The sequence below is a fragment of the Sinohyriopsis cumingii genome, chromosome 13 (assembly GCF_028554795.1).
Source record: "Sinohyriopsis cumingii isolate HCF-2022 chromosome 13, ASM2855479v2, whole genome shotgun sequence".
Lineage (NCBI taxonomy): Eukaryota > Metazoa > Mollusca > Bivalvia > Unionida > Unionidae > Sinohyriopsis > Sinohyriopsis cumingii.
This window is the reverse complement of record NC_142973.1, coordinates 41,346,763-41,373,665: the sequence shown is the minus strand read 5'-3', so window position 1 is coordinate 41,373,665 and position 26,903 is coordinate 41,346,763. Positions and strand designations below refer to the sequence as shown.

Below are 26,903 nucleotides of genomic sequence, written 5' to 3'. Positions count from 1 at the left end.
TTAAGTACATGTAACATTAAGATTAATATTATATCATTGTCTATGAAAGCCGGCGCTTACAGGAAATGGGCTCAACAATTTTATGTCGACTTCTTCTCTTTGATGATCAGGCATACAACTGGATGTAATTGTAAAGATCATAATAGGGTCAGCATAGGCTAAAAATAGATTTTGTGCATTAAAACACACACACAGAAATTAACCATGAACAAATCAGGGTACCAGACAAAGACCAAAAAATCATGTGACAACACTTTTATCGCATCCTTTATGAAGGCATTTCGTCCACTTGACAAAAAATTTGTCTGCATAGTTAAATCTCATACAGTTAGCAACATCTGAATAAATTACCAAACATTAACATGTCACCATGTAAATGGAGATGTATTATTTTATATGAAATCCGGTTATTCTACTCAATTACATCAGGTGAGGTGGGGAGGGGGGACTTGCCAAACAATTTAATGTAGAAAAGACTCAAATAAAACAATTTTATGTTGAAAGGACTCAAATAACGTCATAACGGATAAGGAGATTATCCAGCAGCAGTGGGAAAATGGAGCAAATGGAAAGAGAATTATGTATGTACCAAGATTTAAATGATGTTTTTGAATGGTTCTGCAATGTGCATCACAACAATACCAGCTCACATATCATGCTTATGCCAAGAATAAGAACTATTAATGTTCTCTTCTGCTATAACATGCTTTGCTTCCAGTAGGGAATACACATCATCTGAGTGAATATTGTTAATTCCATATCGATTATTACTTTTTTTGTGAACAAATGTGTCTATTTCAGATATCACAGTTGACAGTTATGGACCGAGACCGTGTTGCATTGAGGAAGATCTGTATCCCTGAAAACAAAACCAAATGTAGAAAGTAATCAAAGTGGCAACCTTCATGTATATTATGATGATTCTGATGCATGTTTTGAAGATCTGAAAGTGATGACATTGCAAATGACATTAAATTTAATGATCAGATTCAAGATGAAGGATCGGACACTAGCATAAGTCCTGTTTCTGCACAAGATTTATCTGAATCTGAGGATGAAACACATGTTGACCAGGTCTGAACACATGGGGCCAGTACATGTTGATGACTTTACAGCAGATTCATGGCCAACATTTCATTTGGATGAAAATGGAAGGGAGATCTCTTGTTAGAAGCTGGGAATGCTAAATCGGGTTAATCTGAAGTATACTTCTTTAATGAAACAGATAAAAAATATACTAACATTGAAGAAAGTGTTCAGATAGCTTCGTTTCGTTCAAGTTTCTTATCATCCTTTTAACCGATATCAGTGTTTCCGAGCTTCTATTGCATTCCAGACAACTGAAATGTAAGCCAACAGAACTTGAAAATATGTCCATTTGCTGGTCTGGGAATTTGAATTTATTAGGAAAAAGACATCAGATTAAGTAAAGTTTGACTAAAACATTATAACTTTAATTTGTAGAAAAGCTCCACTATGGGCTACCAAGTTTTTAAGATATTCATTAACTCTTTACCTTCTGCTAACGCATATATGCAACCATAAAAATAGCCTTGTAACCCCAGAGACACATATACAAGCTGCTAATAATACTCTCTCTGCCCCAGCTGGCTCATACATTCGTTTCCGGCCAAGGGATGGGAAACCCCAGATACGCATATACACGTTTCATATTAAAGCTTTGTATTGGATGAAATTACAAACATCTGTTCTCTTTTATAATATTAAGCCAATGAAAATAGTCCTTACATAAAATGATGAACGTATTCTATTAGTAGTTTTGCAGCATATAAGCGGGAAATTCTATTGAAAACGAGGTCAATGGTGACAGTAAAACAAAATGGCAACATTCATGTATTCCGATAACGATTCTGATGGAAGTTTTGAAGGATTTCAAAGTGATGATATTGATTTTAACCAGATTCAAGATGAAGGATTTGACATTAGTATAAGTCCTGTTTCGACACCTGACATTTCAGATTTATCTGAAACGCGAGACAATCAAATCTGGCTGGAACATGTGAGACCGGTAAATGTGGACAACTTTACAGCAGTTTCAGGGCCAGCATTTATTTTAGAAGAAAATGCAAGGGAGATAGATTTATTTTTACGTGCTTCATGCAGTATCATAAAAAATTACCAAATCTGCAGTAAATTAGTGGACATATTTGTGTGCAAAATAGTAGTGAGAAAAGTAATCTAATATACATTTTAAACACATATATTGAGATATATTTTTTATTATAAATATGTGAATATAAACATTGATTCCTGTGGATTATATGTACTTGGTGGTGGAAATGAGTGGCACAAAACATTGGTAAGTGTTTAAAATTTTATTTTTCATTAAATTACATAGTTTGCATGGGACAAAATTGACACAGAAAATGTAGACAGCATGTAAATAACTCAAGCAGTTCTCACTCATGCAGCTATTATGATGCTCTGGGGTTCAGCCTACAAACTGCTGCTAGAAGGCAGGCTGCTAATCAGGCTTAGTAGCCAGGGCAGCAAGTACTTGCAGAAGTTAAAGAGTTAAAAGTTTACCTATCGTTCTGATGTTAATCAACATTGGAACACACTACACAGTGCCATTATTTGGGAAGTAAAACCCTGACACCCAAAACATAAATATTAGGGCCAAGGTCTTGCATTATAGGACTATGTCAAAGGGCATTTTCTATTAATTGTTTCCTTATAAATAGAGAATACTTTCTTTTACTACTTTAACATCCTATATATTTCATCATCTGGTAAACAAATATGATATTTAAACAAGTGGCATCACAGCAATACAAGATTTCCCTTCATGTCATGTGATGCCTGATTGTGTATGCCTACAGAAGTTATACCTGCAGCAACAAATGTGTGTGTGTGTGTGATTAGGATTTTTAATGTAGCTTTAACAATTTTTCAGTCATATTGCTACGATGTCTGCAGTGTGACAGTTTATAGTGATGTCTAGCACTGGGGGATCATGCCACAGTCATGTAGCATGATGTCCCACCCAGTCACATTATCCTGACACCAGGCCAACCAGTCCTAACACTAACCTCTTAAAACTGAGCACCAAGCAAGGCAGCTGTTAGTACCATTTTGTAAGTCTTTGGTATGACTCTGCCGGGAATTCGAACCCATGACCTCCTGCATCCAAAGCGGACATTCTAACCACTAGGCCACCATAGCAATCACAGCAACAAATATGTGCACTCCGTATTATACATCAAATAACTAGAAACTGCATAAAATTTCAGACACGAAAATATGCTGATGACGTATGAATCAATGCCATTCATGTCTGTGAAATTTCCCCTTACTTAAATGACGAGTAATAAACTCACTGTCATGCATTGCTGAATCAGACTTGCCTTGTGTTAAGATCTGATTCAACAGTTTACATAATGTCACAAGAGTATTTTACTACAACAGATTATGCCATCCCAATAATACTGCTCTACCAAGTTACTGATATTTATATCAGCCAATGAAAGTGGGGCGAATTTACGAAATGGGATTGCAGTGTTCAGTTAGTTTAATTTTTAGGCTTCGGTTCTTAAGCAAGTTTGGTATATAATAAAAGGCATATTTTCTTTTCCTGCGTAAGTACTGGATAAATTTTATTTTGTGGTACCAAAAACGATATATTTTAACTAGTGGCTTCGCCTCTCGTGAAAATGAAACTTTTTGGTACCACACGATGAATTATATCTGGTATTAACGTAGAAAGAGAAAATAGTATCTACATATTACAGATGCCAGTTATATTTAATTTATACTGATCTCTGACTTTAAAATATTCAAAAATGAAAACTGGCGAGTTTTATTGATTAGTCGTATTTATCCCCCTCCCACCCTGTTCGTTTTCGCTGGAACAGTCATAAATTACACAAACGCAGCATTAAACAAGTTATGGTGCTTCCAAATTACGATTCACATAAACTGTAAAAAAATATTCGACTGTTTTTTAACAATGCACATCGCAAAAACAAATATTTTCATCAAGCAAAAAAACTCAGCATCATGATCAAGCGACCATACCCGAGAATAACCACCCTAGATTTTAAACTTGAAGCTCACTTATGTTGATTCTGACGAATAAATCCTGCGACTGAGTCATATCTATGCTGCATAAACTCAAAAAAATTTTTACCTTGTACATCTAGTTGGTGAAATTACTATTTTTTGGGCAAGTCGAGCATCCTTCCAGAAATTAGCAAAAATCTATTCGCCATATTGAATTGCAGTCAGCCAAATAGCGATTGGTTCACTGTTATCGTTACATAATGGAAGCGGAAGCAGAAAATCCTTCTGATTGAAATGTCTAGGAAACCCGTCAAAAATTTATGTTGGGATTTTATCCATGAATTTTATGGCGACTAATTAATTTGAAGATTGTGTTGCATATCGTAAAATTATTTGGAAATAGTTGTTTGATCAGTTTTCTTTTTCATTTGCGATGTACATACGAGTCCCCTGCATGGATGAATAACGGTGACTCAATGCTAAATGGGTCATTACGTATATTTCAATATTGGGGTGCTGATGGGGAAATGTGAATTCTCTCGAATTTCGAAGCCCTTAACACAAGATTTTTTTATCATGGAAGCTTCGACGGCTGTGAAAATACCACAATTAACCTTGAAAACACTAAATATATGAAACAAAAATTAACGATTATGTTAAGAATGAGACAGACAAGCTGGAAATCGGACTGCACGGTATAAAACCGGAAAATGGACACCCTATCTGTGTTTTATAGGTATACGGTTAAAGCGGACAGATTCAAAAGACAGCGACAAAAGTTACCAAAATATTGCAATAAAATGCCCGTTTGCACTGAAAATTGGAGACGTGCCTGATATGATATAAGAGCATAGGATACCGGACAAATACAACTTTTTAACATAGTTCAAAGTGTAACCGTTTCATAGTTGATAAATACATGAACATTATGTGTGTATATATATATATATATATATATATATATATATATATATATATATATATATATATATCAAATAGAATTTATCACTATATACATATTTATATACATCGTATCACAGAAAAAATAATAAATTTATAGTATTAGTCTTGTTAACGTGAAACTTCAACATTAGCCAAAATATGTACTATAAACACAGGAAATGTGTTTATTAAAACATAACAATTTATCAACATATTAACATAATGTCGAGTCGGATGTGTTTGACTGATATATTACAATAAAGAAAATGTACACATGTTACGCGACTAGTGTTGCCTCGCTGTTTGGTAAGCCTGACTCTGTAGATGACTACACGTTTCTCCTCTAATTTTGCTGCATTAAGAAGGATTGCCGACTTTCCATTCTCCAAAGCTGACAGAAGTCTTCAAAACAAATACCTAACAACATGGAACAATTATGAAAATCAATTGAAAAGTAGTTGTGAGTTGATTTTTTTTTATCAACTCATGTTTATATTATGAATAAATAGCACATGCAAGCTATTACTTTGCTTAAAGTTTAATTATTAGGTCAAACGAACTTCAAACTTAATATAAAAGAGTTAATAATTGTACAAGTCGTTCTCATGAGTCAGGCTGGACAGATTTATAGTACATACATGTGTGTTCAATGCATCATAAATATAGTCATGTGACAAGAAATGCGTTAATTGAAATATACCAATTAAATAACATAACTCTAATCCAATTGTTTAATTTAAATTATTTCTTTAGCTTCGTCTTTTTGTTTGTCACTGTCCATTTTTTTTTTTGTTTTTTTTCCATTTACTTTGTCCTTGTTTCTTTCCTTGTGTCCCTAGTGCGACAATTTCGGACTGTCCTTCTGCTCATGTCATGTATTTATTGTCTTTCGGAATGAAGATTATCTTCCAATACTTCCTTTGTCTTTGTTCATTAGTTTGTTATCAATTCCGTTTTAGAAATTTGAAAACTGTGTGCCACAGTCAATGAGCCATTATTATAACCCCTAGTAATGCACTTCTTAGATCTTTGAACCGTCCGTCCACAAGTCACTTAAAAACGATACAAATTATGTCAAAGACTTTAATTTGCACACAGCAATCCGCTTTAAAAGGTGGTTAACTGATTCGCAATTGTTTTTCGTCCATTTGTCCTCTTCAAGTCCCGAACGAAATTATTTATACTAAAAAGCAAACTCCCGAAAAAGTATTGGGACCAGTTCTTCTAATGCAAACAACATTTTTAAAAAAAAATTGAAATACTTTTGAATGTATTGTAATAAACACTGCTCATAAAATATTTCGATATCAGCAGACAGTAACGGCGTTCCAAAGTGTTTTATGTGATCGGCGAATGTGCGTTCATCTTTTAGCGTTTCCGTTGATGGGGGGTGGGGGGTGGTCCTGACATTACCTTTGAAGCTCCAGAACCGTCTTTGTTTACGAATTTGATGGGAGGATGATCCACATCCTGGTCTTAGGTTTTTATTATAATATTAATTATTCCTATTTTAATATCGGTCTTTGTGAAATCAATTTTATTTGTGTTCAGATATAATGAGAGGAATTATTTTTTTAAATTATTAATTGGAATTACCAAATGCTCGTTCACATTTTGGACTAAAACATGACTTTGGGATTATTGTGAATTCGTTCAAAAACATTCTGGATTATATCATTGTGATACTTAAAGACTATTGGTATGTCAGTATATTTAAGGCTATTGTCAAATCTTCACGTTCAAGACCTTGTATTCATTCAGAATACTCTATACTTTTGGACATGTGACAGAACTTTCAGGATTCTTTGAGATTTAATTCAAAATGCTGTAAGTTTCTAACAAATTTTCACTATTTACTTTCAGGGAAATAAATTATTTGTTGAATTTTGCTAAATTTGTGTGTTTTGTTTTTCTGTTAATTAGTTTAAGACCATATATTCGTAACATTTTGAAAATTAGCATAATCTGTTCACTGTTAAAGAGACAACATTTAACCCGCTAGCAGCGGACTTATTACAACACACTATATCTTTACAGTTTTTTTTATCTTTAATCAATGCAACTTTTAAGACTTAAAAATTCCTCGATAGTTTATTTAATTTTATTTAATTCTTTTTTCACTTTTTTGTTTGCCAGATGTTGATTGTGCTTATTGTTCTCAACATGATTAGATATAAAGAAGTGATTTATCATTCCCTTCATGTTCTCAAAAAATACGTCGTTTTTACGTGCAAAACAAACTAACCTACATCAGAGTTCATAAACTTATTCTTCGTTGTACTGCAAGCGCTTTTGTTTAGGAGGGTATACCTTTGCAACGTGTTTAAGTTCATCCTGGTCTATTCTTCTGCGTCCATGTCGTTTATGTTGTACATGGGAGTTTGATATTCAGCTTTTGGTAGATCAGGTATATTTATTCACTTGATTTGAATCGCTAGAAGACATTATTTTAATATGTAAAAAGTGTCGAAATTGGATTGGTTGGAACTATGCAATGTAATAGGTATAATTTGTCGAAATGTTGAATCTCTAAAACCCAACGATTTATTATGTACTAATTTATCAAAGTAGATATTACAGAAATAATTGAACAAATTATGTCATTCTTTCATTGCGAAAGAAAGTTTGTTTTATATGGTACATGCACATTAAATTAAGTTGAATTGCTTTTGCGCATTCACGTTTTATTAATTTCTTTCCTCTCAGCATTCAAACATTTTATTCCCGTTAACTTTTCTTTATTTGCTTATGTATTGCATCACATCCATCAATAATTTAATTTCTCAAGATCTCTAGTTTTTAAAAAATATGGTGTCTTATTCCAGTTCTTGCAAACTAGTTCTATTATTTTACACAACAATTTTGTTCACACTTCCTTTTTTACTTTATTTAATTTTGCTGACGTTATTACAACAATAATTTTTATATATACATTTTTTTTTACTTTTTAAGGCCTATCTAAGTATGCTGCAGTTTCTAAAATGTGATGACAGAAAGTAACTTTTAGTGCGCTAAATGACTGTAAGTCAGAAATAGTTAGACACAACGAAAGTTACTGAAAGTGATTCACAATAGGTAGCATCCATTAAAAATATTTGTTTCCCTTACTCATCAAGGGAGATAACAAAAACGGGATTATATATTGGAAAAGTCTGTTTGGAACATCGTCTATTTCAAACATTCTTTCTGCTGAATTGATTGTATTATCTATAAACTTAAATAAGTGTGTCTATATTTGAGTAGATAATGTAAACTGGTTGTGAAAAAATATATATTAGCTTCACTTTGCAATGTTGATTGCAAATTTATTTAAAACAGATAAAATATTTATTTTCTTCTAATTATTTGCTTTTTTAGATACGAAGTTTGTAGAAACAGATAACTAATAGTTTCCTTTGTAGCAATTATCTTTGAATCATTAATTAAAAGCTTGTTTTCAGACACTCATTAATTATTATTTACACAACTTTTGCAAGATTTTATAAAATATCATCTTTAAAAGAAATTTTACGAAATTAATACTAATTAAGCATGCATTGACTTTTTTGAGAAACGAATATTTGAACATTTTATTTCGCCATGGTGTGCTAGAGTTTTTCAGCAATACATTTGTATTTAAAACATGTATTTTGCATTAAGGTTTACGTCTGTTTTGGTCTACAAACTATCATCTATGTAACTCATATTCTTATGCACCGAGTACAAATTGTCTCTATGGAAAATAAATGAAGGATAAAGTTCGGTTTAGCCAATTAAACTTTTTTAAACCATTATCCAGATAATCAATTTTGGGGTAGGGGAACTTTGAGTTTTTTAATGGTCTAGAAATTTCAGTTTCCTGATTATTGCTCCCCTTATATTGTTTTTTGCCGATTGCGAGTCCTAGTGACCTCATCATGTCGTTGCTGACAAATTTTATTATCTGCGACGTCATAATCGTAGTTTGCCACGGTTGAGATTTACGCTGACGGCCCAAGACGGGTGTTCGTTAGATCTGCGTAGAGAGGAGCTGATGGTCAATTTATATATTCAAGATCGACCCGAATGAACGACAACTGATCGTCATTGTAAAAAAAATAAGAGAGAAAATTAATCACTCATTCTAAATTCCATATCCTCACTGTTTATGAGCAAGGAAATATTTGAAAGCTAATTAGCACTGAAAAACTGTTTTTAACATTGTATATAAAGCCATTCTGCGTGAGAACAGAGGTTTTCAATACAAAATAGAACATACAATTTGTGTGTTGAAAGTTAGTGACTCTTTAAAAACCTCTGTCACAAATATGTATTCAATAGTTTATTTATTAATGAAAAGAACAAATGTGTATTAATTTGTTTTAAAAAAAGTATTTGTAATCATACAAGTTGGTGGTTAAATGACACTGACAGAAGAACTGCTAGGTAAAATAAGTAACAAAAATGATGTGTTATTGCCTTAATTGTTGTGTCCGAATTGTTTTTATTTTTTTATTTTATTGCAAGAAATATATTTTGTGCAGTTCACCTACCAAATTAAAAGAGAAGAAATTTACATTTCCACAGGCAGAAAGCAAATCACGATAACTTGTGACAATTTGCCGTGGACCCGATGATCTATGCTGCTGATAAGGTTGGATCGTTTTAAGGAGTAATTTAAAATATTTAGCTGCTTTAAAATCCACGTATTCATACAAATTTGACATTAATCAGACCATCGGAAGTAGAAAAATACGATTACACACCTGCAATCCATTCACATCCAAATTAACTATCGTCAACTTTTCAATCTGAGCATCAACTACACGATGCTGTCAATATCGTTATTTTCTCTGCGTTTATTTTCTGTGATTTTTGCGAGGATGCTAATTATGACAGAAAAGCTCACTGATCGACAATTTTCTTGCATTATGTTCCTTTGCATCTGCTTGCACAGAAGCCCTGGCTAAACAAAAACAAGAAGGAAATACGAAGAAGAAAATATGTTACAAAACAGAAGAAATTTCAATACTGAGATCAATATAAAAATGGCATCGTGATTACATACAAGCTGTTAATAGAATGCGGACATGTATATGCTCAAGCGACTGATTTTCTGAGAGAGAGAGAGAGATATGCAGGCACTGGCATTATCCATTTTAATTTGCATTCTCCCTCCCCCCATAAAAAAATACTTGATTTTTTTTCTCTCAAAGAACAACTAGCAACTGGAACAGATTTCAAGATGACATTTTAGGATGTTACTGTTGTGTTTCTTTTACTAACTTAGTAACTGTCTGAACTTCGTGTTGGGTCTTGCTTTAATTTGGGTACGTTTCGACTTGGATATGTTTTGACTTGAGTGCAGTTTAACTTGGGTTGGGTACGCTGATTTTAGGGTACGTTTGGACTTGCTTATGATTGTGGTGGATTGTATTGGATTGTGGTAGTCTGTGTGGGATCTATCACAAAAATTGATTTGGGAGCTTTGCCCTCAAAGTGGACATGATACCCCCAGAGGAAGTATGCGTACCATCAAGGTCGACAAGCGGTTGGGACGAAATGAGGCGAGGAAGAGAGTAAAACATGTTTATGATGTCATTTATCTCAATTAATGTTGACTTCCTTGTTGGAATATTTTGTTCAATTTTCAAGGTTTACAAGACAAAATGTATCAAACAGGATTGTTGCAGTGGATGGTGGTATATTGTGCGTATTATTATAATACGAATACTATACTTATTTGTAAATAAATAAATATATACCGGTCTAGTGTGGCCTTATCACGTTTGATAGTAGTAGATTTGGATAGATTGTAGTTGAGGCAATGTTGGTGTAACATATTTGCTGGAAAATGTAACCTGGGTGGACAGAGCGGTGAATTCTACTTCGTCGACATAGAAGCAATCCATGAGCGTTTTTGCCGCCAACGATTGCGTGTTTTCACGTGCACGTGCGATGATTCCAAGCTGACTTCGAGTTGGTAGTGGGACACCATGGTGGTTTTAATGGTTAATTTCTCTTTTATCTTCAATACAAATATATTTCAGTGTCTGTTAACACCACTCTGACGCAAATACTTGCCGATGAGTGGAACAAAATAACAATCAATGTTAGCATCCGCTAACACCCCGTCGATGAATTCTGCAACCTCATCGCCTAGACCAGAATCGATTACTTATATGCAATGGTAAATATAATCCCAAATACAAACACCAAAGACGGTTCAGAATACTTCCTGATAAACGATGAATATTTCGAACTTACTTTCATTTCCGGTGACTAATGATGGTGATAATGCAACTGCGTATAATTCCAAATCAACACTGCTCGTTCTCTCGGTAAGTGATATTACTGGTACAAAATGAAGACCAATATGCCGTTTATCATTTATCAACGTTCCAATTCGACCCCACGTTCCAATTCGACCCCACTTTTTTTTACTTTCATTTATAACTGACAAGTATGCTCCAGACTCGTGCGCCATTAAGATGTGACTTTTAGAGGTCTATACAAAAAAAATTTCTCACTAAAAGTAAAAATAAGTCGACCATTTATGAAGATTTACACGTAATATTTTTCTCTCCTTTATTTTATTAATAATCCCGTAATTACGCTCTTTGAGCTTACTACACGTGGTGGTGACAGCACTTTTCCGTGATCTGTTCACCCACGTAATGTTTTGTTGCAGCATTAGTATCATCGATGTACTCTTTGATATAAGCAACCGACACGCCAGAGTCTCTGATACCGCCGTTTTCAGTAATCCCAGTTAGGTTTTTTGCAACAGCGCCTTTCAACATGACAATACTATCCTGAATGTCAACATTAGACGTTTTAAGTTTACCAGTTTGATCTTCAAAAATCAAAAGCTCACCTGAGTCAACACCAACAACAAAAAACACGATTAGTAAACTAAAAAATCCGATTTGGTGGTAAACCTGTTTAGATCCACATAAGCAACAACCAAAGCTGAGTAACGTCTGTAAATATTAATATATATTTGGTATAATATTAAACGTACTTTAATGTACAATCAATAAGTGCTTGCGATGTTGGTGAGGAAACTTTGCTTCCTGTCAGTGAGTGCACACAATCGAATTTGATTTGCAACGTTATGGTCGAATAAAAAAGTAGTTGTCTTCCGCTACAGTTGCTAGTGCCCTTCGTGAAATAATCAGCAACTTCAACTGATGGTACAAGATTATACGAGCCAAAATACAGACGATTTCCAGGTGTCACCACGTAAACAACACAATGAGTGCCAGGTCCTGTGGTCAAATCCAGGTTGATAATATCGGTTTCACGTGTGCTCTACGCAGGTTGATTTCGCATAGAGACACAACAAACATGTTTGGCTGGTTTTGTCATCGCGAGTAAATCAAGATGTAAATGTACGGGTTAACGGCCATGGATTTCTGCGTATTTTACTGGGTAATCGAAGACCTGGTATTTGACGACTTGTTCCTGTTAATCGAAGACCTTTCTCCATTTTTATTTGCCAACCGTCTTTTTCAACGTCATTCGTGATGCAGTTCTGACAGCCCCTTAAGCCGCAGCTTTTGCAACCGCTGAAACTGCCACTGCTAGCAACTCTGAAATCGCTGAAAAGAATGGAAATATTCCATTAGTCTTTTGCATTTTTGCCACCTCTGATTTGGATAATTTTAGCACCACCAAAAGTGTTATCGTGTTTGGCCACATTAAACCGGTCACGCTGTGTTTGGGCCAACCACACTGGGGCAATTCCGGTCAGTTTTGTTTGAGAACGTTTCAGTGTGACTCCACACTTGTTCATTTATTGCGTTTTCTATTTTTCCCACGTGATTTTCATAAAGGCCGACCGTCACTTCGTGATAGAACATTATTATTTAAAGACATAACAAGCTATATTATGATTTTTTTTTTTATAGGCGAATCATTGATCATCACTCGACCACCCGCACATTACAAGAACAACGTCTTGTCAGAAAGAATCACAGCATTGCATCGGATGACCAGCGGCTCCATCCGTATCTACATGACCATGAAATTATTAGAAACGGGTTGCCTGAACAACTCCAAGTGTTCCAGTGGAAATAATAGACCCGGTACAATGTACGAAGTTGAAATACCACAAAAGAGGTTCACGACTGCATATACAATAAAATACATGATTCTGTAGACATTGAAGGGGATAATAAAAGCATCCACAATGTTATTTATTCTGATACAACTCTACCACCAGCGGCACCTGCACCACGTCAAATTGCACCGTTAGCGTTGTTCGTAAGAAATAAGGTGACTCTGTGTTTAGCCCAGAAAATAACCTTGCGAACGTCTCTATAAAAACCAAATATGTAACTGTGGGAATCGCACACAAAAACCTCTTTGAGTTTCCAATCAGTTGTCCGTAATGCTGCATAAATCCAGTTTTAAAACCGTTACAACTTGTACAACCGCATCATTAGAAGGGTTGTGTTCTATATTACCTAACTGTATACTTCTGAAGTTGTGTTTTTGAGAAATATTATGCTTTGACCAGCTGTAATCATCACTGTATCTGGCAAGTTCATTAATCGTCGTGGCTACGTCGACGTTTCCAAGAATTTATCCGATTTCTTTCCCATCAATGAAATAACGTGCACTGTTTAACAACGCCATGAGTCCGTTGTTAACAAATCTAACTATGGTATTGGCTGGATAGTCAATACAAACAACGCCGTTTGGTATAATGTTTCCCTTCAGTTTCCAATAAGTCTTCAGACAGAAGATAAAACATAGACGTATCCTGCACGTGCAATTCTACTTTTAATTGATTCTGGTCCCTAGCTCGGTCAGAAAAATAATGAAAATCTCTTTTGCTTCGATCCACCAACACAGTGGCGCCCATGTCAAATGCGGAATCGGATATGTCTTTGAACTAATCCATGGTGAAACTATCTATATACATTAATGATTTTGTCTAATACTTTTGCGTGGCGGCTTGCCGTCAAATCCACTTGACATTGCCATATTTGCAGCCACCGAATCTGACAGTAGTTGTTGAGCGGCTACCTTAATAATGTTATCAACCACAGTCAGCATTGTTTCTGTCGATGGTAGTGTAGTCATGTTTGGTTCAATCGTTTTTGATGGTACTCGACGCACTAATCGTTGTAGTCAATCTCGAAGCAATAGAACCGTTCGCAATCACAGATTTTAACCGGTCAACGGAAATCATTTTGATGCTATCAAATACTCGCATTACAACTTCTTTAGCGATTGGCGCAGCTCGTGAAGATAATCCCGTGAGCATTTTGGAGCACATGGGAACAATCCACGGACATCATCACCGATGCCAACAACGCGCACGGTCCATTTACGACTGTCATTACGTTTAATATACGGGCGATCTCTAATGTACAATTGTATTATTAATATTGCACCTTGGTCCACATGGGTAAAACGAATATGTTTCAACCGATTATTATGAAACGAAAAATACACAGGCAGCGCGGGCATAATTGATATTGAATCACCCGATTTGGCTGTTGGTGAAAATCCAAACAGTATATAACCCTGAACAACTGCGCCTGTCGTTTCAGACCTGCTTTCGTAACTGCCAGTGATGGCATCACAGGTTAAACTGATCTATGTCGTGTAGGTAATCCTTGCATGTCAGGCGTCATATGATATCTCATACGAAAAAAAAAAATCGTTTATCACCTGAAATGTCGTTTGACTAACATAAAACTGATCCCAATGACGCCTCTTTAATGTCAACCGCCGATGTCTGAGATTTGATTGCGATGACAGAACTGAGAGTGGACTCATGGGCAAGTATATAAGTTGTTTATTCATTGCCGGTTATTAATGTGATTCTTCGTCGAATTTATTCATTGACAGATTCCATGTCATACGTGCCCGAGAGACATCCAGTATTATAACCGACACCACCGTCTGATGCAAACACAAATGTTTTTGTTTTTAAACCAAGATCCACATATGGTTGTGATCGGATTATAGGTCAACTGAAATAAACTCTCAGCGACGCCAAATGCAATCTCGAGCGTGCGTGATTTCCCCAGCAAGTAACAGATATAGAAGAAGTTACACCGAAGTCTGATTTTGTTGATGAGATTGTGATCATCGAGGTAACGCTCTGGGTTGTATTTACAACATGATGGATCGCAGCATAGATTTCGCGTAGCACACTCAGCGTTTTAATCGAATCAAAACTTATCGTCGGTGTTGTACGAACAAAGTCCGTTGTATACATTGTGGGTATCTTCCATGAGGCGCCGTAGCGGACAAAAGCTGGTCCAAAGAGAATGTTGCAGTTGAAATTGCGATGTTGTATGTCGAAAAATCCAATATCACGTGGTGGATCAAATTGCATGTCCTTAAAGTTCCATTTTCTAGATCGAGATTTTATATGTTGAATTATACAGGGGCAGTTTAAAGTTCTATTTCCTACGTCGACGTTTAACAGTGTATATTTTGAATTACATAGCGGTGGTTGAAATTTTAATATCAGATGTCGAGAATCTCTAATTCAAACGTTGAGTGTAACTGTTTGTGATGGTTCCATTTCATATGGCGAGTATTTAGATTTCATCTGTTTAAAAATGGCGCGATCCGTTTACGAGAGAGATCTCTAGCGAAGAAATTCATGGTAATTCTTGACCTGTGAATGGTAACTTTCAACTGTAAATGCATAAAATGTAGTTGCGCCTCATAATTGAATACACGAATGATGTATCTTAATACTCGATATTATTCTGAATTATTAAAGTGGACACTGTGTAATGTTACTTTGAACACCACCACAACATTTCACCATATAAAAATAGCAGTTCTGACAAGCACAACAAAAAGTCCAACCACCACTGTGTAATTCAAAAGATACGATCTAAAAACTCAGCATACGAAATGAAACTTTCAGCACAGTCAATATGATTGAACATGTTAAATCGAAACTCTCGACATATGACATTAAAATTTAAAAAACCACCGTGTAATTCAGAAGAAACATTCTAAAAACTCGACATTGGACATCAAATTTTCAACCAGCAGCGTATAATTCAACAGATGAAATCTAAATACTCAACATATGCAATGGAACTTTCAACATAAACTCTTTGAACCACTTGCCTAAATAAGAAATTCTCGACGTTATGACATTAAAATTTCAACTTCCGCCGTGTAATTCAAAGGAGACAATCTAAAACCTCGACATAGAAAAATAACTTTCAACCACTACTGTTTAATTCAACAGATACAATCTAAAATCTCGGCCTAGAAAATGGAACATTAAGGACGAGCATTTTTGATACAACACGTGAAATTGGAATTCCGGACATACGACATTAAAATTTCAACGGCAACGTTCTGATTGGACCAGCTTTTGTCCGCAACGGCGCCTCATACTCTTCAATAAGTTTATGCATCAACACGCGACATGATTTTCTGTTATGTCATTGGTGAGCAATCGACGACAAATCGATGCGGCTTCATTAATGACGTCTGGTGCGTTGTTGATCGCACGAACTGATCCCACGCCAACATGAGTTTTGTCAGACTGACGTAAATGCCCAATCATATCAAGCGTATCATAAATTTCTTCAATATTTTTGGGTTGTTCGTGTTCTATGATAGCTTTTTCTAATTTCATCTTTTGCTCGCTTCCGCTTCCGCATCGTTGATTATCATTTTATACAATTATAGTTGACTAGTGAATGTAGATACTAATGTGATTTAATTACCAAAAACATATACGAATAATTGAACACGCAAACTGCACACACTAAATACAGAACTTTTACAAAACTTTTATTTCAATTAAAAATGCAGTAACCTAGATTATAGCTACAGTAAAAATCACATAATACTGATATTTATAAAAAGTCACAAATGTTATTTATCAATTTTACTGAATATATGTGCACTTTTTATCGCAGGAGTTAGTGCGTTCTCTTTATTAGATCTGTTTTGGGCATCCGAGTGTTTTTTATTTCTTTCAGTAAACAGTACTTCTTGTTGGGCTGTTTTCTTTGGGGTACACAGAATGATATATTGTAATACAGTAGCCTACAGACGGAAAATGGTATATCTCCCGTGGCGAAAAACAATTGAATTCCCTTCAGCTTTCTTCGCTGAACGCTAACCGCTGCATTGAGTGAGTTGAGATGTTTCATTTGCACTGAATGTAAAAACCGGCAATGGAAGGGGTGTAGGTGCATATAAGTTCTTATTTATTAAACCTCCGGATAAGAGAACTTATTTTATGGCAGCTGGGCTTGATTCATGGCTTGAAGATATATACACAACACATGCCTTTGAAACCATGGAATATCAGATGCTCTATAGTGATAGAATTTCAGAGGCGTGTGGCACGCGATAGGCATGAAACCATATTTTTTAAGTACTGTGTTATGAATCTTTAATTTGCATTGTGTGATTGACCTTTGTCTATAATTGAGGGTAGGAGTTTTAGCCTACATGTCTAATGTCATTTAGGTATACATGTTTACTTGGTTTGAGGTCTAGAGACAGCCTTGATTCTGATTTAGAATTTTCTTGAAGCGAATTTTGTTTACACTTTGTACTACAATTCCATTGTAAATGACCTAGGTCCATGGCATTTTGTTATGTCAGTCTGTATATAAGTTTAAAGTAAACATAATTATTTAATTCATATCCTAACATTAGTCTTAGTGAAATCAGTTTGAACTGTGTTTCAGTTAATATTTTGTAGGATTTATTTATTTTAATTTTTCACTGGAATCACGAAGTGCTCTTTGACTTTAGGACTAGATCATTATTTTGGAATTACTGTGAATTCATTCAAGAACATTTTGGATTATATCATTGTCGTACATCAAGACTGTTAGCACAACACTATTTATCGATGATATCATGTCCTCTTTCAGCTTCATCATATTTCGAATTCTTGTTCATATGTTAAAGTCAATCTGCCGATATGGTTAATATTGTATTTAGATATTCTGAGAGCAGACGTTTGTTAGGATTCTTCATTGAAATCACAGAGTGTTAATTGGACTAGAACATTATTCTGGAACTATTTGTGAATTATTCAAAGGAGTTCTAGACAATGTCATTTTGAAACACCAGTACTGTTGGTAGATATGTATATTGGATGATTTTAAGCTCATTCGGAATATTTGATTCTTTCGGACTCGAATATAACTTTTTAAAAGGATTATTTTGGACTCAGTTTATAATACTGTAAATTCCTCTTACGTTTTCATTATGCAACATTGATAATTAAATTATTTGTTAAGTTTTATAAAACAGGTTGGTATTGCTTCTTTATGTTGCTTGCTTTATGACCATAGAGTCGTAACAATTTGCCGTGTAATGGGATTGCGCTCGCCATTCATTGTGTTACCAAATAAATGTTTACGCTATAACCCCTCCACCTCTCTCTCTCTCCCTCTCTCTCTCTCTCATATTGTAGTTAGAAATATACAGAGATCATAATTGCTCTGGCAATATTATGCCAGACACTCTGTATCTCTTGTAAAGTCTAAACCCATAAGTTATTCTCCGCATTTTTATTATTCTGACATTACTAGTACCAAAGGCGGAGAACTACTTGTTTGTCTGACTCCGATCCATTATGAATTGTACCACAACCCTAGGATTGCCAGATTTTATAAATGACTGTGCGAGACAATTTGTTTTTACCTTTTAAGAAAGCTGTTGAAGAAAAAGCAATGAGAAGGACCATATTAAAATAATTATTCATACTTTTCAGAACATTTGGTCTTTTTCCAAAAAAATTCCCCATATTCAGATTTCAAGCAGGGATGAAAATATATATTTTTCAAAGGTATCGAGAACGAAAATTATTTCATTCCGAAAAATTTGCTTCAAAAATATTTTTGATGGGACATTTGGTCTATAAAGCGGGACGTGAGATTTTGGGGACAACTGTCCCACAGAATGCGGGACGACTGGCAACCCTAGCCACCTCTGGTCTTCGAAAGTATTTACCAGGCTCAGCTACTATCTAGCTGAATACTATTTAATCCCTTTAACCCTAACAATTATAAAACCTAACCTTGCTCCGTCAAACAGTCGTCAAGGGCGAGTGCTAATAAACTGCGATTTTGTTAGTAGACAGAGCAGCCTAATGTGCACTGTAAAGTGATGCGGATGCTCGAGTTGGTAACAGTAAACGTCGCTGCATGTATACTGTCTACAACGGGCAGTATTCCAACGGCTATAACCGATAAAATTAAAATAAAGGGAATGAAATTACAATGAAAAATACCCGTAACATAAAATGCTACGTAACTATAACACAGATTTCATAATCCTTTTGTTAAGTATATACCACACATTCCAAAATAATTAAGTTTGAATAAAAATGGTTTTATAATATTTTTGCAAAATTCAGTAGTATCGTTTAATAATGTCTCATCTTTGACAACACTTAAAGTAATAATTAACATATTCAGATGACAATATTTTTCTTGTTAAAAACCAAAATTAGTGATGAATACAAACACAAATAGAAATAATATCGTAAAATAAAGGCTAATAGCTTTATTGCAAAGTGTAAGGTTGTGATGTGGATCTATACTGTATATAATATGTAACCTGTCTACCGTTTTAACGACTATAACTATAATAAAAGGCTATAAATCTACAGTAACAAAATTATCCAACTCTCAAGTATGTTATTCTCTAAATCATAAATATAAATTAGATTATAGGTTTGTGTCATTTTTATATTACATGCTAAACATTCCACATTAATCTTTCTTCAGGAAGGGTAATCTGAGTTACCTTTGACCCTTCCCACCCCATTTTTAATATTTGGACATTTATGTTCAAAATATTTTTGTAAAAATGGAGTGGGAAGGGTAAGAAGAAACTCGGACTGAAGGAAAGGGAGATGAAAAAACTCCGTGTGTTTTGTAGCTCAGGTTCTTAAACACATTTGCATGTATGCAAAACTCCGCATGTCTTGTAGCTCAATTTCTTAGATACAGTTGCATGTATATTCGAGTACTTTCATGTGTTCATTCACATTTATTACTTATATTAGCACAAATAAGAAATGAATTTAGGTTGAAATGACATACATTTCTTTTTTAAACTGTCTTTTCTAAGTTTTACAAGTGAAGCTGGCAAAACATCAATTTAATTTCTTGATGGTTCATTCTTTCATTCTTTGTACAAACCTTCAAATTTGTATGGAAGTATTCGGTCTCCCTAAACAAAGTAATGTACAGTAATGGGCAGTAATGGAGAGTAATGGGTTGTAATGGACAGTAATGGAGACGAAAATACTGTAAAGTAAGAGAAGTTACAGGAATGGGGTGAATTAATGGAACTAGTTATATAAGATTTATGTGCAGAGATTTATTAACAGAAAAAGATTCAGAAACATATGTTTACTTTTTGTTCCATCACAATTGTAATTTAAAATTTTACATTCCAGACCAGATGAATCACTATTCCTCTGATTTGATCCTTCTTTCATTTGTCTCGTTTGATTCTATGTATGTATTTCAACTGTCTTGACTTTTTTCGAGACCTCGTGCTTGTGTGTTCATTAATTATGTTTAAAATGGAGTAAAACTTGTAAGTTGAAAAACTTATGTCCAATCCTTTTGCTCTGTATAGACACATGTGATCTTCTGGGGAATAAAATATGTATGTTGGCACTTGTGAACGGTATATACTAATCTACGTTAGCAAATAATAACATAGAGTTACATAGCTATGTAACTTAACATATCTATCATTTTATTTCTGTCTTCATTTAACATTGTGTGTGTGTGTGTGTGTGTGTGTGGAGTTCTCCCTTATTTGATCTTAGACCTGTACAGGAGTCCCCCCTGCCTTACTTGTATGGTTGCCAAAGCTTAATTTCATTTTTTTTTTTGTTATTGTATGTGTTGCTATCTATCTATCTATCTATCTATATATATATATATATATATATATATATATATATATATATATATATATATATATATATATATATATATATAAGTCCTGTACCATCCCCTCGAGCTGACTCCAGGTGTGACCCAACTCAAAGTCGCGTCGCCATGTGTTTCTTGGTCGGCCTCTTCTCCGCTTATAGGATTGTAAGTCTTCCAGAAGAAGACCCTCCCTCCCTCCCTCTCTCAGGATTTCAGTTTCTGATTTTTCTTCTGTTTGCGTTTTTGTAGCAGTTGGGTTTTACAAGGTCGGGTTGCTAGCCCCACCCCCAACCCTCCTCCTTAACACCCGGGCTTGGGACCAGCAATGGTGGAGTTAATTCAATAGAGGTATCAACAATATTATTTGTTACAGACTTGAATTGATATATGAACAATAATGTTTGTTACAAACGTTCGCTAATGTTTTAAACAGGGATTTTTAATGTAAATGATTTGACTCGAGATGAAAAGAATGAGAAGGCTACAATATACATAAATAAGAAGGTTGTAGTCAAACCAATAAAACAATTATCTATTCACTGTGTTAAAATTCTCAATTTTGTGGACGTTTGTGATAAGAAATGGTAAAAAGGAAAGAGCAAGAAACAGTTTCCTTTCGGTGACTGTAAGAAAGCTTATGAGCCGGGCTGTCTTTTATGTAACGTTTGTCTTCTTTTGGATTGCTTATATATTGATTACTTTCTATTTTACAATCTTTAATTTATATCATAATTATTATATTCTCCCTGCAATTTCTTTGAGCTGTCAGTACAATCTTTCGTTTGAATATGAAAACCTCCTGTTATCTCTGTTTAACATTATACAGTATCTATATAAAATTCATAATAACATTTATCAATTTGTTGCCATTTATAATAAACACTGCTTCAATAATATGCTGTCAGATGTGAAAAGGACAGATGAAAGAAGCGATTAGAATAATAAATAATATGTTCTCAAGCGTATATATATGTTTTTTGTAATGTTCAAAACATTACATGTAAAAGATAATTAATAACAGTTCGTTTCTGAAATTCATTTAAACTTGGTTAAGTAGATGTTTTTCAGTATTAATTGTATTTTATCGTTAGCTTTATTATTGAATTGATAAATGTATGTCACTTATTGCATAATGGTGATTTTTAGTCTTTAAATTAGCATTAAATCTTTCCGTCTTATAATTGAGTCTTTGATAAGAAAATTTTACCAATTCGACGTTATTTGTTGCCGATTGCATACCGGTATGTATTCTTCATTATCATCATCATCATCTTTATTTCCTTCCATGGAAGATTACATGATATAAGAATAAATCATCTGAATACAATCAATAAATATATAAAAAAAAAACAAAAAAAAAAAAAAACAAAAAAAAAAAAACAAAAATTCTATATTGGAATACAAATTCTTACACAATATCAATCAACAAAGTGTTCGTCAACTCATAAGTTGCAAGTTTCAGTACCTTATTTACAGAAGATAGCTGCACACTGCATGACAAAGTATGCTGCATACAGGACGAATAGCTTGGAGTTTTCTTTGTCGATTACTCCTGATGGTAACCTTTTACCTAAAAGATATTGTAGTTGCAGCTCATCTTCTGCATTAAATAACGTAATGTGCAGGCTCAGGGGAAATTTATCAGTAAGGAAATCCCAGAAAGAATTTCGAAAGTTCGACATATAAGGACAACTAACACAACAATGAAGTATCAAGTCTGTATAAACATTCCCACATCTAATACACATATCAAGCTGTGTTTGTGGAACAGCAGCCCATAGTTTAGCTACATATGTAAATACCTTAGTGTGTTGTCTAGTTTTAGCCGACTGCCACACTGAGGCAGGTCGTAAGTATTCGTGTATCGAAGAGAATCTATCAAAATCTGCTTGATTAGACATACGAACTCTCCAGAGGCTATTTTCAAGACCAACAATTTTTGACCTTACAATTTCTTTCCAATTATGTTTATCTGGAATTTCAGAATGATGTAAATAATCAGTTAGATACCCGAGGAAGTCAAACTTCTTTGAGGTATAATATAAATTTGAAATTAACCTGCAGCTTGACACGCATCCGCTCAGAATGAAGTGAAATAACGCAACATTAAACACACGTTTAGTATGTACATTGTTAGGCATCAAACACAATCTGTGTAAAAACATCAATTTTCTTCTATCAATTTCGGACTGCGCTGATGTCCATCCTAGCATTCCCAGGGCAATGTCTGATCTTGTATGTATTGGAAAACCTTGTAAATGTTTGGCAAAATACCTCAGAGTTTTATCCAATAAAGCGAGGTCACTTTTTGAAATGTTACACCATAATTCACTTCCATAAAACATTGAAGGGAAAATTACCTTTTTAATTACATTTGCAGCAACCAAAGGATTTAAACCATTCGGTTTAATGCCAATACCAAACAGACCGTGAAAAGATTTTTTCCCTTTCTTGCATGCATCGAGTATTGCGTCATGCGACGTCAGCTTTGAGTTAATCCGGTGACCCAGGTGTGTTGCCGAATCGGTGACCGGCAAACATGACGGGCCAAGATACCATTTCATATTGATAAAATTCTTGTATTGGGGTCCGAAAATGATAATGTATGACTTTGTAACACTAAGCTCGAATCGCCACTTATTACTGTAGTCGTATGCTATATCTAACAGCTTTTGTAGATTGCTAGGATATATAGCCAAAAGTGAAATATCATCAGCTAGGGTTGGATTTCCCACAGCTAAGGATCCAATCTTTGCTCCAAATCCACTATTTTCTAACTGTAGCAGCAAGTCATTTATAAATATTGTGTACATCAAGGTTGACAAAACACCCCCTTGTCTCACTCCTTGGCCAATTGAGGACCAATCTGAAAATTGCCCATTTACAAGAACTTTACTCTGTAAATTTGTATACATGTTAAAAAATATCAAAAGGGATTTACCCGTAATTCCCAACGTGAATAATTTAAAAAGCAGTCCTTCGTGCCACACGGTATCAAATGCCTTTTTTGTATCAAGAAAAGCAGCAAAAACCCGTGAACCCATGTTTACATTATATTGTACTGATTGCAACAGCACAAAACTCGCTGTTGTGCAGCCTAAACCTTTTTGGTAACCATGTTGTTGTGAACTGGGTATACTAGAATTAGTATCTTTGAGCCAAGTTACCAAACGTTCATGAATAATTTTCTCAAAGGTTTTGTAGATAACAGGCAGTAAAGTAACAGGCCTGTAACTTTCGAGGGAGTTCTTTGATTTTCTGTTACCTTTGTACAGTGGTATTACTAACCCTTTTTTGCAATCTACAGGTATGTAAGATTGATCAATCATCCGAGTAAATAAAATTGTCATACACTCGATGAGGTAGTCGCTGCCATAGATCAAATGTTCATTGCAAATTTGATCATGGCCCGATGCTTTTGATTTCTTTAGACCTTTAATGATTTCTCTTACTTCATTTAAACTGATACTGGTCTGTAAGGCCTCGATATGGCTTACTTCGTCCTGTAGACCCCGATTTAATTCTCTCTCTATAAATTCATAAAAGTTTCCGTCAAAACTATGGTTTAAATTCGGCGTGTGAATGTCCTCATAGTATCTAGCAAAGCCATTTGCGATGGAATCATCATCACGGACACAAACTCCATCAGTTGATAGTTCCTGACAAAAATTTGTATTGTTCCCTCTCTTAATGTTGATCATTTTCCAAAAGTGTCTTACATCGCATTCATGTGCTTTTTCAATTTCTTCATACACCTCCCCCATATATTTTTCCACAGCCAGTTTTTGAACGTTTCTAAAGTCTCTCTTCTTATCTTTATATTCTCTGTAAGAATTAAATTGACTACCCCTCGGTCTTCCCTCATTTATCCAAGTATACCTAGCTTGTCTTTGAAGTTTATGTGCTTCTTTGAGTTCATTTGACCAATATGGTTTGGCATGATAATTGAATTTAGACTTTGGAAGCGCGATGTCGCTTGACTGCTGTATTGCATTAACAATGTGCTGGTAAAAGCTATCAACATTGTCCGAAATAGTATCTATATCTAAAGTTTTCAGGCGAAGGTCCAGCTCAGATTGATAGTTTTTCAAGATATCAGCGTTTAATTTATTCCAGGCTATGTTGTTTCTCTTCATAGACTGTCTGAAGTCTCTCCCACAGGTCACTGTACGAAGGGAAGTAAGGATAGGGAGGTGGTCAGATATCGCGTGCTCTTCGTGATCTGAAACAATGTGCACACTTCGTAATCTACCTATGCATTGATCCGACAGTACAAAATGATCAATCATCGTTCTTGCTGGGGTGAACGTATAGCGGGAACCAGTGCATATTATTAAATGTCCAGCACTCACTAGATTATTATATCGCAAGAACTCATGAAATACTCTATCTTTGTAATCTCTGAAAGTGGCTGGTTCAGCTACTGCATTGAAATCACTTATTGCAAAATGGTGATTTTTAGTCTTTAAATTAGCATTAAATCTTTCCGTCTTATAATTGAGTCTTTGATAAGAAAATTTTACCAATTCGACGTTATTTGTTGCCGATTGCATACCGGTATGTATTCTTGAAAATGGTCAATGTAATGTAGTAAAATCAGTATAAAGGAAGAAAATATACTGAATGTCATAATAACATTTTGGGTGATGAATTACATACCTCGATAATACAAGTTCTCTCTCTCTCTCTCTCTCTCTCTCTCATAATGTTATTCATACAGCTAAGCATATTTACTGTCAGGTGATACATAATTAGCATAGAATTAAATGATATATTATGTATTTTACTGTATTAATGTATTATGCTGTGTCTGTATGTTTTGCAAATCAAACATGTTGTAATGATTCAAGTTAAAAAAAATTTTTAAGTACAAATAATGTCGGTAATAAGCAATCCAGAAAACGTATTGAATTATTGTTGTCAACCAAGCCGTTAAATAAATCGTATTTTATCTTTCTTATAGAGTATTATATTTAAATTCCCAAAATTATCCGCTGGAAATATTACAAGAAAAGGTTATCAAACTTCTCGTTTATTCTTTACGTATATCTAGAGTATGCATATTATTTTCAACACAATTTGATATACTTTAATAGATACACCCACCTACTTCCTATAACTAATCGTATTATCATCAGAAAATAAAGCTATTATTATTATTATTATTCATACATATAAATGTTAATAGTTTACCCACTTAAATTTTTGATTACAGGCAGTTTGCATCTTATGAGAAGTGTAGACTCTGTATATATTTTGATTCAGGTATGTGATTATTGGTTCCACTCTACATGCGACTGTGCATACATTTTGATTCAGGTATGTGATTATTGGTTCCACTCTACATGCGACTGTGCATACATTTTGATTCAGGTATTTGATTACTGGTTCCACTCTATATGTAAACTCTATATAAATTTTGATTCAGGTATGTGATTATTTGTTCCACTCTACATGCGAAGATATAACAAGCAAAGACTTTAAGACCTGGTATTTCGTTGATGAGGGATACATCTGTCGTCAGTGTCGTTCACTTGGAGGCAGATGTGATTACTTGATGGGCATCACTTTATGACCTGGGCTTTCGTTGATGAGGGATACATTTGTCGTCAGTGTCGTTCACTAGGAGGCAAATGTGATTACTTGATGGGTATCAGTAGTGAATGGGGATGGTATAGGGTCTATGGGACTTATCATTAAAAATACCCTTGGGAACATATAGGGTCTATGTAAATTTAACATGGAGAAAAATCGTGGGAACATATAGGGTCTATGGGAATTAACATGGCCAAAAACCCTGGGACAATATAGGGTCTATGTAAATTTAACATGGCCAAAAAAAACCTGGGACTGTATAGGGTCTATATAAAATTGAAATAGGGAGGGTCTCTATTTTTTTTTTTTTAAAAAAATAAAAAATAAAATAAAAAATAAAATAAAAAAAGGGGTAGGCAATTCAAAGGCTATCTCTTTTCGAGAAATATGGGGGCCCTGAAAAGGACCTTTGGGTTTTCTTCTTCTTCTTCTAATTTCTTCTTTTTCTCCACCAAGTTC

General features: G+C 34.6%; 1 protein-coding gene across 2 annotated transcripts in view; it reads right to left on the bottom strand.

The window, feature by feature from the left end:
- LOC149785280 (rho GTPase-activating protein 5-like) overlaps positions 1–4,262 on the bottom strand; it is a 188,509-nt gene extending 184,247 nt beyond the window's left edge. For both annotated transcript variants that reach the window (XM_089979150.1, XM_089979151.1), the window contains exon 1: positions 4,151–4,262. The gene's annotated coding sequence lies outside the window, so the exon portion shown is untranslated. The remainder of the gene's footprint in view (positions 1–4,150) is intronic.
- Between the last annotated feature and the right edge of the window lie 22,641 nt (positions 4,263–26,903).